The sequence below is a fragment of the Zeugodacus cucurbitae genome, chromosome Y (genome assembly GCF_028554725.1).
Source record: "Zeugodacus cucurbitae isolate PBARC_wt_2022May chromosome Y, idZeuCucr1.2, whole genome shotgun sequence".
In the NCBI taxonomy this organism is placed as follows: Eukaryota; Metazoa; Arthropoda; class Insecta; order Diptera; family Tephritidae; genus Zeugodacus; species Zeugodacus cucurbitae.
In genome coordinates, this window is record NC_071673.1 from 4,064,230 (window position 1) to 4,080,974 (window position 16,745).

Consider the following 16,745-nt stretch of genomic DNA (forward strand, 5'->3'; position numbering starts at 1 on the left):
CTGTCAGGGGATTTTCGACAAACATTGCCTGTCATTCCTCGGTCAACTCCTGCTGATGAAAATAATGCCTGTTTGAAGTCATCAGTTCTTTGGAGATATGTACAAAAATTGACCATGAGTTTTCAAAACAATTGTTACAAATTGGTGATGGCAAAATACAAATCGACAGAAGCAACGGATTGATCACTGTACCGAACAATTTTTGTACAATTACGAAATCGATAGATGAATTGATTGAATATGTTTTTCCAAATATTCATCAGAATTACAGAAACCATGATTGGTTGAGAGAGCGCGCCATTTTAGCAACGAAGAACATTCATATCAATGCCATAAATTTTCAAATTCAAGCAAAACTCCCAGGCGTAGTCACGACATATAAATCAATTGACAGTGCTATGAATCAAGATGAGGCAATGAATTATCCAACTGAATTTTTAAATTCATTAGAACCGGCTGGTATGCCACCGCATTGCTTGAATCTGAAAGTAGGTTCTTTGATTATATCATTGCGAAATATTAATCCACCAAAACTGTGTAATGTAAATTTATTGTCAAATTTGATTGAAGCTACGATCTTAACTGGTAAATCAAAAGGAGAAGTTTGTTTAATACCGCGTATCCCTATGATTCCAACTGATAAGCCATTTGAATTCAAACGATTACAATATCCTGTGCGTTTATCATTTGCGATGTCCATCAACAAAGCTCAAGGGCAAACACTTAACGTTTGTGGTGTGAATTTGGAGGAATCATGTTTTTCACATGTCCAACTCTATGTTGCCTGTTCCAGAGTCGGTACCCCCATCCGTTTGTTTATTCATGTTCAAAATGGAAAAACAAAAAATATTGATAGCTAGCAAATAATTAAATATATATATATTTTTTTTATAAATGAGTTTGATTTAATATTTCACTTTATACGTAGCGAAGCACGTACCGGGCCGCTATAAATATTATATGTATTCATTGTATTGCTTTCAAAAAATCATAAAGTTATGCTTATCTGTAACACCACATTCATTGACTGTTAGGCGGTACAAAGTTCGCCGGGTCAGCTAGTATATTATATTTATGTAACTGTAAATTAGAGTTAAAACAAAATGTCGTTCAGCCGTTTAGACGTGAAAGAGCAAAAGTCCCAGCAAAACCATAAAAAAAATCACTAACTCAATTTAGTTATCTGCCTACCTCCTAAGAACGATGGCGTGATTATTTATAGCCTGTGACCATTTCTAGGTTATCATCTATCACCATACCAAATTTCATCAAAATCCGTTCATTTTCCGTTATTATTCTAGCGGACCCGACAGACGTTGTCTTGTCCCACGTCTCAATGTAAACTTTTGGAAATTAGCTGTAACCATTATTAGACCCTTATGATGCAAATTTTTATTCGAAACTTATTACAATACCTAAAGTCATTGATATATATTTATTACACAAATAACCAATAAAGTCGTTTGGTGAAAAAGGTGGATCTTAAACTATTTTATAACGGGTATTTATTCTAAGAGTTAATTATCTACAAATACTGAAATTATGGTAATGCCATCGTATGTACAATATTTTTGGTTAATCCTTGAGAGGTATAAATAAATAAATTCGATGGTTTTCCTACCCTCGAGCACGCAACGTATAATTGGCCGTGAGAAAAGCACGGATTTTCTAAATCTAGTCCACAAATCATCATCGTTTGACCTTGCACCTTATTAATAGTCATCGCAAATGCCAAACGGATTGGAAATTGTAAACGTTTAAATGGTATCGGCGAAACTGAAGAAATCATTAGAATCCGTGGTAAGGGTACATCCTCAACTTGAAATTTTCCACTCAAAATAGTGGCTTCAAGAATGTTGCCCATGTTTTTTTATGACTAATCGCGTACCATTACACAATTTTGGCGCATTCAAATTTCGAAGCAATATTATAGGTGAGCCAATCTTTAATCGCAAGTTATGTCGTGGCAATCCAGGTAAATCCAGTGAATTCAAAAATTCTACAGGATAGTTGACAACTTCATCTGGTTCAACAACAGTGTCAATTTATTTATATGTAAATTCATTACCAAGCAGTGACTGCTGTATTTTTAAATTGATCGTGTCGACATCTTCTAAAATAGCTCGCTCACGTAGCCATGTATGATCTGTATAATTATATTGTATCTGTGGAATAATACTTTGCATCAACTCATCTTTGGTAGCCACCATATTGCAAATGTTTTCTGGAAGTTGAATATATTGCGTATCTCTATACAATTGAATTTCACCATTACCAATGTTTAGCAATTGTTCAGAAAATCGCGACGCAGATGGGTCATTTTGGAATTGAACACGCATATTGATTGTAAGGTTTAATTTACTGACATGTCGCCATAGACAGGACTCTTTCAAACATGCATTTATTTCGTCCGCATATGTTGCACGTGGGATGACAGGCAAGGTATGTCTGAAATCACCAGACACCAAGATCAAAGCACCACCGAAAAGTCTTTGATTATTTCTTATATCTCTCAGGGTTCTATCGAGAGCTTCTAGTAAATGCTTATAGGCCATTGTGCATTCATCCCAAATAATAATTCTTTAGAACTTCAGCCATTCCTGACTGCCAAACTGTATGAGCGACGTGTTTGAAATAAGAACACAAAAATCTTCAATAATTATTAATGCCTCATTATATATCTCAGTGGAGAATTCAATATTGACAATATTCAATCAGTCATTTATGGTTATTATATTATGGTTTCATGTCATGAAAAACACGTTGACTAAGCTCCTCTTTCGAATCCATGAAGTGGCAGAAATCTGTTGGAAATGTTATTAATCCGTCGAGGTGTCAACTGCGACCCTGCCATTTCCAACTGCTTCTTCAATCGCAATTTGATATTTTTCCAAAAACTCCCGTATGTTAGTTGTTAATTGGCGATTCTTAATGTTTCGCGACAAATAAGATTATTTTAGTCATGTGATTAGCTCGTCAGCAACAGTTGATTCAGGCATAATTGGAAGAGTTTTGGATATCGCGTAAATCTTTTAAAGTCCTGTGCAGTGCCTCCACCGACTTCTTGAATATCTGGAAAATTTTCGATACAGCGATTTTGCCGACTGGTGTTTCGGTCATTTGCAATTTACGAGTAATTTCAATGCCGAATGTGCCGTTTGTTTGCCTACTAACAGGTGCCAAGTTGCCCCTATTCCCGTTAACCTTGGTACTGAAAATGAGTGAAATTGGTTCAGGAATTATATATATGATGATTTTCTATTGGACTTTATTCCTATGTGTTACCTTAATAGAAATGTAGCAATAAATTGCGAGCATGTTCTTATTCTTTTTGTCTATCGACACAACCGTATACAATTGAACAATGACAAAAATATTTTAACAAAGCAACAATGACAACCTTCAAAATAAAATAATTTTTTGTTTTCTTTTTATACTCTCGCAACCTGTTGCACAGAGTATCATAGTTTTGTTCACATAACGGTTGTTTGTGTCACCAAGAAATATAAGAGTTAGATATGGGGTTATATATACATAAATGATCAGGATGACGAGTAGATTTGAAATCCGGATGTCTGTCCGTCCGTCTGTCCGTCTGTCCGTGCAAGCGATAACTTGAGTAAAAATTAAGATATCTTAATGAAACTTGGAACACATGTTCCTTGGCACCCTGAGGAGGTTGCTTTCGAAAATGGGCAAAATCGGTCCACTGCCACGCCCACAAAATGGAGGAAACCGAAAACCTATACAGTGTCATAACTAAGCCATAAATAAAGTTATGAAAATGAAATTTGGAACATAGGATCCCATTAGGGAGGGGCACATTTGGATGTAATTTTTTTGGAAAAGTGGGCGTGACCCGCCCCCAAATAGGTTTTTTGTATATAACTCGCAAACCAATAAAGCTATATAAGCCAAACTTTCTGCAGTCGTTTCTCTTAGCCATTTCCTTATATAGTTCAAAAATAAAAGAAATCGGATAATAACCACGCCCACCTCCCATACAAAGGTTAGGTTGAAAATTACTAAAAGTGGGTTAACTCCCTAACGAAAAACGTCAGAAACACCAAATTTTACATAAGAAAAGGCAGAAGAAAGCTGCACTGAGATTTTTTTACAAAATGGAAAATGGGCGTGGCGTCGCCCACTTATGGGTCAAAAACCATATCTCAAGAACTATTCGACCGATTTCAATGAAATTCGGTACATAACACTTTCTTGACACCCTGATGACACGGGTGGAATATGGGCGAAAACGGTTCACAACTACGTCTACTTCCCATATAACCCAATTTTGAATTCCATCTGATTCGTTCACTTTATAATGTATTCATAAGGAACCAATGAAGCTAGCGGAATAAAACTTTACACAAATACTGTATTTGAGCTGTGACATCACTTGTGGAAAAATTGTCAAAATCGAACCATGACTTTTCAAGGCCCCTGATATCAAACATGAAGAACTCAGTGCCTAAGGTTAATTTTTCACCGAAAATATAGGTAAATCCCTCAGATATTTTAATGTAATTCATTCCCTCTGAATTTTTTTCTTATAACAGTTTCTCTCTATACCTGAAATGGTAAAAATTGGGTCATAACTTCCCCCAGATCCCATATACCTAATTATAAGTAATATTAAATTAAGTGAGCGTATAGTCTTCGATACGTTGTATCTTGGTGGTGAAAACGAGTGAAATCGGTTTAGGAATTACCTCAGTCCCCATATACTATTTATGATGATTTTCGTTATTCTATTGAACTTTATGCCGAATATATGGGTCGAATTGTGTTGTCTTTATAAAATTACATCAATAAATTGCGAGAGTATAAAATGTTCGGTTACACCCGAACTTAGCCCTTCCTTACTTGTTTTTTTTTAATTTTGTTGTCAATTCAAAAAAAAATTTCTTATTATTATTTTCTTCGCTACTTTTCTATTTTTACATATTTTCTAATTCTTTCCTGGTCTTCCACGAAGGTTTCAAGACACACTCTTGAATAGTTTACACATCGACTACAGCGCAGCCTGCCGTATCCTATGTAAGTTCTGCTAATATCAAAAACAATTTTTAAATAAATAACATAACTAAAAAACATAATCTAGTTTATCGTATTGTGAATCTAAACCATCCTCAAACCCCCTGGAATACACACAAAAAATTTCATCAAAATCGGTCCAGCCGTTTAGGAGGAGTTCAATGACTAACACACGTACAGAAGATTTATATATATATGTAACTGTATATTAGAAGTAAAACAAAATGTTAATTATTAATATCTCCTAACTAAATGTCATCAAAATCCGTTCAGCCGTTTAGACGTGAAAGAGCAAAAGTCCCAACAAAAACGACTAAAAATCACTAACTCAATTTAGTTATCTGCCTACTACCTACCCACTAAGAACGATGGCGTGATTATTTATAGCCTATGACCATTTCTAGGTTATCATCTCTCACCATACCAAATTTCATCAAAATCCGTTCAGCCGTTTAGGCGTGAAGGAGTAACAGACAGACAGGGTTACTTTCGCATTTATAATATTAATATGGATAATAATAATAATAGTAGGGATGTTTAATTTTTTTTTAATATAATATGTTTGAACTTTTTGTTTGGTTATTATCTATTATTTATATTCTGGGTCACTGGACTTGCTGCTTTACATGTTTTTGACGCACTTATTTTTTCTGTATTTATTTAGCCACGGTGCCTTTCTTTATGGCTGGAAGGACCATGTACAATTACTCACCTTAGTGTTCACTTTTGATTTACGTCACTTTTTTTAAAAGCTTTTTTGGTTCCGAATAAACGTTATAAAAATTTATAATTTATAATTTTAAACAATAATTTACGAATTAGCGATGTTAGTTTACAAAATCGTTGTATTAAAAATGGGTGTTAAATGTTGTTGTGTCATCATGTTTTGATGTGTGTGTGTATGTTAACGTGTAGTGTTCTCTGGCGGTTGGTTATGTGGTGATTGGGGTATTTCCGTGTGGTGAAGTGATATGAATGTGTTTGACGGTGTGACTCATTTAGCCAAATTCGCTACTGTTTCAGCATCTTGATTAGGAATTGTGTATATTTCTGGCCATTTGCTGAAGTAATCCATTACTACCAAAACATATTTGTTTCCTAATTTAATTGTGAAAAACGGCCCGGCTTCATCCATGGCTATTCGTTCAAATGGGGCACCCGAATTGTACTGTTTCATCTGGCTGTGACTCCTGGATTTCGGCCCTTTTCTGTAATGCACTCAGCACAATTAGCAATCCACTCCGTGACTGATTGCCAACAACCAATCCAATAATTGCTTTAGTTTTTCCAAGGTTTTTGTGATTCCAATGTGCCCACCACTTGGACCGTTATGCATCTGCTTGAGAACATCAGGAATTATTACTTTCGGAACGATTATAAGAGTTCGGGAACTTTGTCCATCTTCGCTTTCCCATACACGATGCAAGTAGCCAGATACCAAGTTTAAACTGTTCCACTGTGCCCAATATGCCTTTGCAACTGAACTCTCTGCAGCTATTTCTTCTCTCGTTGGGCGCTTGTTCCAACTCCATGCTCCACTTCATACATTACCCGTTCCAAATCTGGATCTTCTTGCTGACATTTTCGTAATTTCTTGGGATCTCAGCCTTCTGTCGAAGTTATTATCATTAATCGGACATCTATAATGTCTTCTTCGGCCTCAGCTCTTGAACAATGTCTATATTCTAAATTACAAGGACGACGGGATATCGCGTCCGCGTTCCCATGACTATTACCTTTGCGATGTTCTATAGAGAAGTCATAACTTTGAAGTCTCTCAATCCACCGCTGCGTGAACTGTGAAATCGAAATCGCTGTCCATAAAGGTATTTATGGAAATGTTTGATTCACTTCTCTGTCTGGCCATAATACGCTACCACTTTCTCATTCCCGTCAATCACTTGTGATAGAACGCCTCCTATTGCATAGCTACTAGCATCCGTGTCCAAGACGAACATTGAGCCTGGAACTGGATATGCTAACCTGTTCTTCATTCAAAGGCTTTGTTCTTCGTGAGTTTATGGAAATTACTATCTACGCTAACGAAATTTGGAACGAATCGTCGGTAATACGTACACAGTCCAAGGAAACTCCGCAATTCATGTAAATTTTGACGTCTGGGCCAATCCTTTACTGCCTCTATCTTTTCTTGAGCTGTACAAATACCCTTCGTTGTCACATTGTGTCCTAAATAACTGACTTCCTTCTTGAATAGAGAACACTTCCTCGGGCTCAGTTTTAAACCAGCGCTGGCTATGCGTTGAAAAACCTCTTGCAAGTTCTTGAGGTGCTCATCAAAAATTTTACCCAAAACAATGATATCGTCAAGGTATACCAATTACGTCTTCCAGTGCAATCCTTTTAGCACTTGATCCATAAGTCTCTCAAAAGTGGCAGGAGCATTGCATAACCCAAAGGGCATTACAGTAAATTGCCATAGACCATCTCCAACGCTGAAAGCCGTCTTTTCTTTGTCTTCTTCGTTTATACTACGTTCGGACCGACATTGAAAACATGTTTTCATTAAAAAAATGGGTTTTCGTTCGAAAACTTGTGTTTTCATCCATGCAAAATCTGTCAAACGAAATCAAAGTTTTCGCTGAAAACTTCTTGAAAACTTACATTCCACTCATTATAATCGATGTCTGCTCTAGTTTAGTCGATATTATTGGAGGACATATTTTGCCAGCTCTAAATTGTCAATTGATATTGTAAACAAATTCCACTACTTTGTCAAAATAATGGAGAAACAGAAATAAAAACAAGTAAGGAAGGGCTAAGTTCGGGTGTAACCGAACATGTTATACTCTCGCAATTTATTTATTTAACTTAATTAATATTATATAATACACAATTTGACCCACATATTCGTCATATATATTGTATAAAGTCCATTGAAAGTTGGAAACCATAATATTAGGTTAGAAGCACCGAGGTCCTCATGTTCGATTAATGGGGCCTTGAAAATCTATGGTCCGATTTTGGCGATTTTTAGAATACAATAAATATAGTATTTGTGCAAAGTTCTGCACAGATATCTTCACTAGTGCTTACTTTATAAATTGTAATGTAAACGATTTAGATCGTCTTCAAAGTTCTGGTATATAGGAAGTAGGCGTGGATGTGAAGCGATTTGGCCTATTTTCATAACATATCATTGAGATGTAAGGAAACTATTGCAAACCAAGTTTCATTGAAATCGGTCGAGTAGGTCCTGAGATATGGTTTTTGACCCATAAGTGCGCGATGCCAGGCCCATTTTCCATTTTGTAAAAAAATCTGAGTGCAGCTTCTATCTGCCATTTCTTATGCGAAATAAAGTGTTTCTGGCATTTTTCGTTACTGAGTTAACTTACTTTTAGTTATTTTCAACCTAACCTTTGTATGGGAGGTGGGCGTGGGTTTTATCCGATTTCAACTAATTTCATTTTGTGTGGTGGGGTACGTAAGAGAACTGACTGCAGAAAGTTTGGTTTATATGGCTTTATTGGTTTGCGAGATATATACAAATAACCGATTTGGGGGCGGGGACACGCCCACTTTCCCAAAAAAATTACATCCAAATATGCCCCTTCCTAGTGCGATCCTCTGTCTCAAATATTACTTTTATAACAATATTTATGGCTTAGTTATGACACTTTTTGCTTTTTCGGTTTTCGCCATTTTGTGGGCGTGGCAGTGGTCCGATTTTGCCCATTTTCGAAAGCAACCCTCTCATGGTCCCCAGGAACGTGTGTTCCAAGTTTAATTATGATATCTCAATTTTTACTCAAGTTATCCGTTGCACGGACGGACAGACGGACAGACAGACATTCGGATTTTGACTCGTGTTGTCACCCTGATCATTTTGATATATATAACCCTATATCTAACTCCTTTAGTTTTATGACTTACAAACAACCGTTATGTGAACAAAACTATAATACTCTTTTAGCAACTTTTGTTGCGAGAGTATAATAAGAAAGGATGGGCAAAGTTCGCGTGTGAACGAACATTTTATACTCTCGCAATTTATTTATTTAATGTTATTAAGCGCGCTTTCTTTTCTTTTCACGAATGGTGACATTACACACATGCTGATTTCAATGAAATTCGGTACATAACACTTTCTTGACACCCTGATGACACGGGTGGAATATGGGCGAAAACGGTTCACAACTACGTCTACTTCCCATATAACCCAATTTTGAATTCCATCTGATTCGTTCACTTTATAATGTATTCATAAGGAACAAATGAAGCTAGCGGAATAAAACTTTACACAAATACTGTATTTGAGCTGTGACATCACTTGTGGAAAAATTGTCAAAATCGAACCATGACTTTTCAAGGCCCCTGATATCAAACATGAAGAACTCAGTGCCTAAGGTTAATTTTTCACCGAAAATATAGGTAAATCCCTCAGATATTTTAATGTAATTCATTCCCTCTGAATTTTTTTCTTATAACAGTTTCTCTCTATACCTGAAATGGTAAAAATTGGGTCATAACTTCCCCCAGATCCCATATACCTAATTATAAGTAATATTAAATTAAGTGAGCGTATAGTCTTCGATACGTTGTATCTTGGTGGTGAAAACGAGTGAAATCGGTTTAGGAATTACCTCAGTCCCCATATACTATTTATGATGATTTTCGTTATTCTATTGAACTTTATGCCGAATATATGGGTCGAATTGTGTTGTCTTTATAAAATTACATCAATAAATTGCGAGAGTATAAAATGTTCGGTTACACCCGAACTTAGCCCTTCCTTACTTGTTTTTTTTTAATTTTGTTGTCAATTCAAAAAAAATTTCTTATTATTATTTTCTTCGCTACTTTTCTATTTTTACATATTTTCTAATTCTTTCCTGGTCTTCCACGAAGGTTTCAAGACACACTTTTGAATAGTTTACACATCGACTACAGCGCAGCCTGCCGTATCCTATGTAAGTTCTGCTAATATCAAAAACAATTTTTAAATAAATAACATAACTAAAAAACATAATCTAGTTTATCGTATTGTGAATCTAAACCATCCTCAAACCCCCTGGAATACACACAAAAAATTTCATCAAAATCGGTCCAGCCGTTTAGGAGGAGTTCAATGACTAACACACGTACAGAAGATTTATATATATATGTAACTGTATATTAGAAGTAAAACAAAATGTTAATTATTAATATCTCCTAACTAAATGTCATCAAAATCCGTTCAGCCGTTTAGACGTGAAAGAGCAAGATCCCAACAAAAACAACTAAAAATCACTAACTCAATTTAGTTATCTTCCTACTACCTACCCACTAAGAACGATACTACTATACTATAATACTCTTTTAGCAACTTTTGTTGCGAGAGTATAATAAGAAAGGATGGGCAAAGTTCGCGTGTGAACGAACATTTTATACTCTCGCAATTTATTTTTTTAATGTTATTAAGCGCGCATTCTTTTCTTTTCACGAATGGTGACATTACACACATGCTGCATTACCTTTTTGAATGTGCTCCATTTTTTAAATGATTAAAGAACAACAAAAATGTCAGCCTATTATGCTGGTCATCTCTCACTGACAATTTGATAACTAGAGTACAGGGCAGAATAAATTCAAACATTTTTTGAGAAAAAAAGCGCTTTAAAATTACATGCAACTCGACTTATGTATTGGGCACAAAGTCCACTAGAAAACAAAAATCATTATATGAAAGATGATGTAATTCCTGAAGTTTCATTAATATATCAGAAGTTTTACTCAAGTAAACGCTCATTTTAACTCATCTCGTCATCCTGATCATTTTGATACAAATAACATGAGAACAAAACTTTGATACTTTCTTAGCAACACGTTGCGGGAGTATAAAAATGCTCAAATGTAATCAAACAAATAAATATGTGAATTGTCAATAAAAACGCATCGAAAACAATGTCCGTCAGAACGTAGTATTACCTCCACTTGCCAATAGTCACTTTTCAAATCGAGTGTTGAAAACCAATTTGTGCCTGATATGAGTCTAGACTGTCATCTATTCTAGGTAATGGATAACTGTCTTTCTTCGTGACATCATTCAACTTTCTGTAGTCCACACAAAACCACATGTTGCCATCTTTCTTTCTTGACAAGTACTAGAGGTGAACTCCATGGACTTGATGGTTCAATTAATTATTATTAACATTTGTCTAATGTTGCATTTGTTATCATAACCAAACATAAGAGGCACTTTCATATTGGTATAAGTCATAATTCTGTTTTCCATCTCTAATTTGATTCCGTTGCTAGCTAGAAAGTCTACTCTAATTATGACTTCGTCGATGATATCTGCCACTATAAAATTATGTAGCACCGATATCTTTCCTATTACAATTTCGCACGTTACTTCCCCGAGAACTTGAGTGTCATCTCCAGTAAAGTAAAACTTAGTAGGCGGCGGGGCCACGCCCACTTAAAAAAACTATATCCAAATATGCCCCTTCCTAGAACAATCGTTTGTACCAAATTTTACTTTCATAGCTTAATTTATGGCTAGTTATAGCTCTTTATGTGTTTTCGCTTAGCGCCATTTTGTGGGCGTGGTCCGATTCCGCCCATCTTCGAACTTAACCTTCTTATGGTGCCAAGGAACACATGTTTTTAATCAAGTTACAGCTTGCACGGCCGGACAGACAGACATCCGAATTTGAACTTGATATATATAACCTTATATCTAACTCGATTAGTTTTAGGACTTACTAGCAACAAGTATAATAAATTGCATGAATACGGTATTTAATTATATAGGGAAAATAAAATAGCTACATTAGAGGGCTACGACAACAGAGAAACGATAGAATTCGAAAGCGTGGCAATGATCCAAGTTTCGAAAAATTTCTATAATTAAATGCAAAACGAGAAAGGATTAAAAAGCTTACTGTGAGTGATAGGTAGCCCTGGGATGAACAAGAACAGATATTTGATACTTTTCTTTCCCTTCTACCTTTTTGTGATTAAATCTATCAATGGAAGCGCAAACTATTCAAGCTCACGACACTATCATGCATTTTCATGCGATAATTGCGAGAACAGATTTCACATTTTCTGACAAAAAAGTGAAGCAAATCGAGCTATAATGACCAAAATGACTTTCATGAACTAATTTGGGAGAAATAACTCCCCACCTAATCCCAATATTCCCCCTAATATCGCAGAATCACCAATGAACCACCACGGCAACGACCAGTGCCAATGGACGTTGATCCATCACTTCACCGTTTTAGACAAATTAGACAGCAACCTCAACAATATAATGATATTGGACAACCAGTCAGCAATAATTACCAGAGACAAATTGGCCCAAGTAATAGGAACTTTAATAACCCTTTTATACGCACATTTGCTCCATAAAATGCATAACCGTCACCTAGTTGAGAAGGTACAACGGGTTAAGCACATGGCAGATAATTATAAGAATAATTTTAAGGAATATGAAAATTATAATTATATTAGATGAACAATTGGGGGAAGAGGTTTAAATTTTTAATCGACACGGGAGCCGCGAAAAACTATATTAAGAATATCAGTTCCTTTAATGGAATAAAAACATTGGGAAAGACTTTTAATATAAATTCCATTCACGGTACTGAATTGGTAGAACGTTATTGTTCAATTAATATCTTTAACACAAAATCAAAATTCTTTATACTAAATAGCCTGTAAAATTTCGATGGCATTATAAGGTTTGACCTTTTTAAAGAAATAGAAAACTAGGAGTTTTAAAATATAACGGAGGGCAAGAAAAATTGTCGTATTATCGTTGCCCCGATATTAATAATCTTTCAAAAGAAATTGCAAATTATCCAGAATTAATAACGAATAAAAACACACATATTTTTCAACGGCATGCAAGAGTAATTGCCGATCCTGATGAAGCTCTGCCTTATAATAATAATAGCCACAATTAGAACCATAGATAGCCTTCCGGTATACTCTAGAAGTTATAGGATCGCAGCGGCAGAATTTGTGAACACAGAAATTTCTAACTTACTAAGTGACGGAACAATAAGACAGTATCGATCACCATACAACAATCCCATTTGGGTTGTGGATAAAAAAGGACATGACGAACAGGGCAAGACAAAATCACGACTTGTGATAGACTTTAGAAAACTAAATAGTAAAACAATAAGTGACAGATATCCAATTCCTTTCTTTCCAACAATCGATTTAAAGTCAGGCTTCAACCAAATAAAATTAGTAGAAGAGGATAGCTACTTATTATCGACTATTTGTAAAAGATTTTGCTACAATCGCAAAGCCTTTGACAAGATATTTGCGCGGTGAAAATGGACACATTAAGGATAATCAATAAAAAAATGATATAAAACTGGATACCAATGTACTTGGCGCTTTTAATAAAATTAAACAAATTATTGCCTCCGAAGATGTGCTCCTACTCTACCCCAATTACGACAAACCATTCGAATTGACAATTGCCTCTTCTCACGGTATAGAACGGACGACCTATTATTCTGGGCCTTACAAAAACTTCGCAATTACTTATTCAGTGTAAAAAATTTAAAAATGTTTACGAATCATCAACCACTAACATTTTCTATATCATACAAAAATCCAAATGCTAAACTAAAACGATGCACAGTGGGACCAATGTAGCTCATTTCTCGGATTAATTAACTGAAGCTTTATTTTTATAATTTTTGATTATCTTATATTTTATTCAATTCCAGTTAGTCAAAATAAATAGTTTTTAAGAAGATTTGTATGCAGCTGTAAAATTAAAATAATGGTTTACTAGATATGACTATGATGATGTCCTCATACGACTAAAGGCTGACATCACCGCCATCCAAGAAGTGCGATGGACGGGACAAGGACGGAAGAAGATGGGTCCTTGTGACATCTACTACAGCGGCCATATAAAGGAGCGCAAATTTGGTGTTGGATTTGTGGTGGGAGAGAGACTCCGTCGCAGAGTCCTGGCATTCACCCCGGTGGATGAACGTCTAGCCACAATCCGCATCAAAGCGAGGTTCTTCAACATATCGCTGATTTGCGCCCACGCCCCAACGGAAGAGAAGGACGATGTGACAAAAGATGCTTTCTATGAGCGCCTAGAACGCACCTATGAGCGCTGCCCCCGCCACGATTTTAAAGTCGTGCTTGGTGATTTTAACGCCAGGGTGGTTAAAGAAGGTGTCTTTGGCACAACAGTCGGAAAATTCAGCCTCCATGACGAAAGATCGCCAAACGGCCTGAGGCTGATCGACTTCGCTGGGGCCCGAAATATGGTCGTCTGTAGTACCAGATTCCAGCATATGAAAATACATCAAGCTACTTGGCTGTCTCCTGATCGAAACACGCGGAACCAAATCGATCACGTTGTGATAGACGGAAGACATGTCTCCTGTGTTTTAGACGTGCGCACGCTCCGAGGACCAAATATAGACTCGGACCATTATCTGGTCGCAGCGAAGATACGCACCCGCCTCTGTGCAGCAAAGAATTCCCGTCAACAAACACAAGGAAGGTTAGACGTCAAAAAGCTGCATTCGCAACAAACAGCCACGAAATACTCTACTCGACTTGCACTCCTGCTCTCTGAGAGCACTCATCAGCATCTCGGTATAAGGGAACTGTGGAACGGCATCTCAAACTCACTGCGTACCGCTGCAGCCGAAACAATTGGTTTTCGGCAACGACAAAAAACAAGCTGGTACGATGAGGAGTGCCGTCTCGCAGCGGAGAGAAAACAGACTGCCTACCTCGCAACGTTGCAAACGACCACAACATGTGCGGGATGGGATAGATACCGAGAGCTGAAGAGGGAAGCGAGACGCATCTGCAGACAAAAAAAGAAAGAGTCAAAATGCGTGAGTACGAAGGGCTTGAGAAGCTGGCAGACAGAGGGAATGCTCGAAAATTTTATGAAAAAATGAAGCGACTTAACGAAGGTTTCAAGACCGGAGCATCCTCATGTAGAGACCAAGGTGGTAATCTGGTAACCGATGTCCAGGGCATACTGTGATTATGGAGGGAACACTTCTCCGACCTGCTGAATGGCAGTGAGAGTACAACACCAGGAGATGGCGAACCCGATCCCCCAATCGATGACGATGGAACAGATGTTCCATTACCCGACCATGAAGAAATTCGAATAGCAATTACCCGCTTGAAAAACAACAAAGCAGCGGGGGCCGATAGATTACTGGCAGAACTATTCAAATACGGTGGCGAAGAACTGATAAGGTGCATGCATCAGCTTCTTTGCAGAATATGGTCGGAAGAAAGCATGCTTGACGATTGGAATCTCAGTGTGCTCTGCCCAATCCATAAAAAGGGAGATCCCACAATCTGCGCCAATTACCGTGGGAGCATACAAGGTTCTATCTAGCGTACTGTGTGAAAGACTAAAGCCCACCGTCAACAAACTGATTGGACCTTATCAGTGTGGCTTTAGACCTGGAAAATCGACAACTGACCAGATATTCACCATGCGCCAAATTTTGGAGAAGACCCGTGAAAAGAGGATCGACACACACCACCTTTTTGTCGACTTTAAAGCTGCTTTCGACAGCACGAAAAGGAGCTGCCTTTACGCCGCGATGTCTGAATTTAGTTAGTTAGTCCGGTTATAATGGACTCCACGAGACCATGTCAAATTGTCCATTATAACCGAGAGAATATAATATAAAATTTGTAACTCAAAAAGTAAATTCAATGTGTTCTTTTATTAATCCATATGTTCGAAACAGTCTGTTTTTTTTAGGTTTTTGTTCAAGCAAATGTCAGCTTGGGAAGTTCCTCCTTCAATTTCGCATATTATTGTATATTTTTTTTGCAAAGTAAATGCTCGCTTTTTATTTTTCTCCGACATTTTTCTTAAAATTAACAACTCTCAATGAAAAGCCAACGAACGTCACTTTCAGCCCACCGCAGGAGTTGTTTGCCTTCTTTGACTTATTTCCAAGAAAAAATGAACATTTTCTGCTGCAGAGACTGATTGTGTCTCGTGATCGAATTCGGGGAAGTACAAAATTTTGCTTATTGCCAACTGATTGCCAACTTTGTTTTGAAATTTGATTTTGAAAGCTTGGGTTATAATGGACAAAATCCGATTTTAATGTCTATTATAACCGGAGTCCATTATAACCGTGTCTATTTTAACCGAGTTTTTTACATATGTTTGAACTGGGACTTGACAAAGAGGTACATAATAACAGAGTTTCCATCTTAAGCAAGTCCATTATAAATGGATTACACTGTAATACGGCTGTGTCACTAAGTTTGCTATTGTATTCCCGATAAAATCAAGAGCTATAGTGGATATAAAAGAACCTATTTATGAACTTCTCAATTTTTATAAAAACACCAAAACTTTAGTTTGTGACAATGAACGATCTCTAAATTCGGAAACAATTAAAACAATATTGAAAAATCATTTTGGAATAAAAATTTACACGACACCTCCCAAAGCTTTATGTTGAAAAAATAGTGCAAAATGATCTAGGTATTTTGGTATGATTGACGGACGAAAAGTACACAAGAGTAATTAAAGGAATTAATGAATCTTTTCTTTTCGTCCCTAGGATTGTCCTGTTCTAACTTAGTTTTTGGATTAATGCAAAAATCCTTAACTACACCAACTCCTACCAATAGTAGCGGTTTATGAAGAGTATGACTTTCTGTTTCACAAGACTAACCTTTCGACATTCGAAGCAACATCAGAAGAAACTGAC

At 36.6% G+C, this 16,745-nt stretch overlaps 1 protein-coding gene across 8 annotated transcripts in view; it reads left to right on the plus strand.

The window, feature by feature from the left end:
- LOC128923552 (protein rtoA-like) overlaps positions 1-16,745 on the plus strand; it is a 2,411,103-nt gene that overhangs the window by 280,812 nt on the left and 2,113,546 nt on the right. Inside the window, exon 1 of one of the 8 annotated variants that reach the window (XM_054235825.1) lies at positions 4,979-5,040. The exons of the other annotated variants lie outside the window; for them this stretch is intronic. The gene's annotated coding sequence lies outside the window, so the exon portion shown is untranslated. Of the gene's footprint in view, positions 1-4,978; positions 5,041-16,745 lie in introns of those variants that run through there. 8 annotated transcript variants of the gene reach the window in all.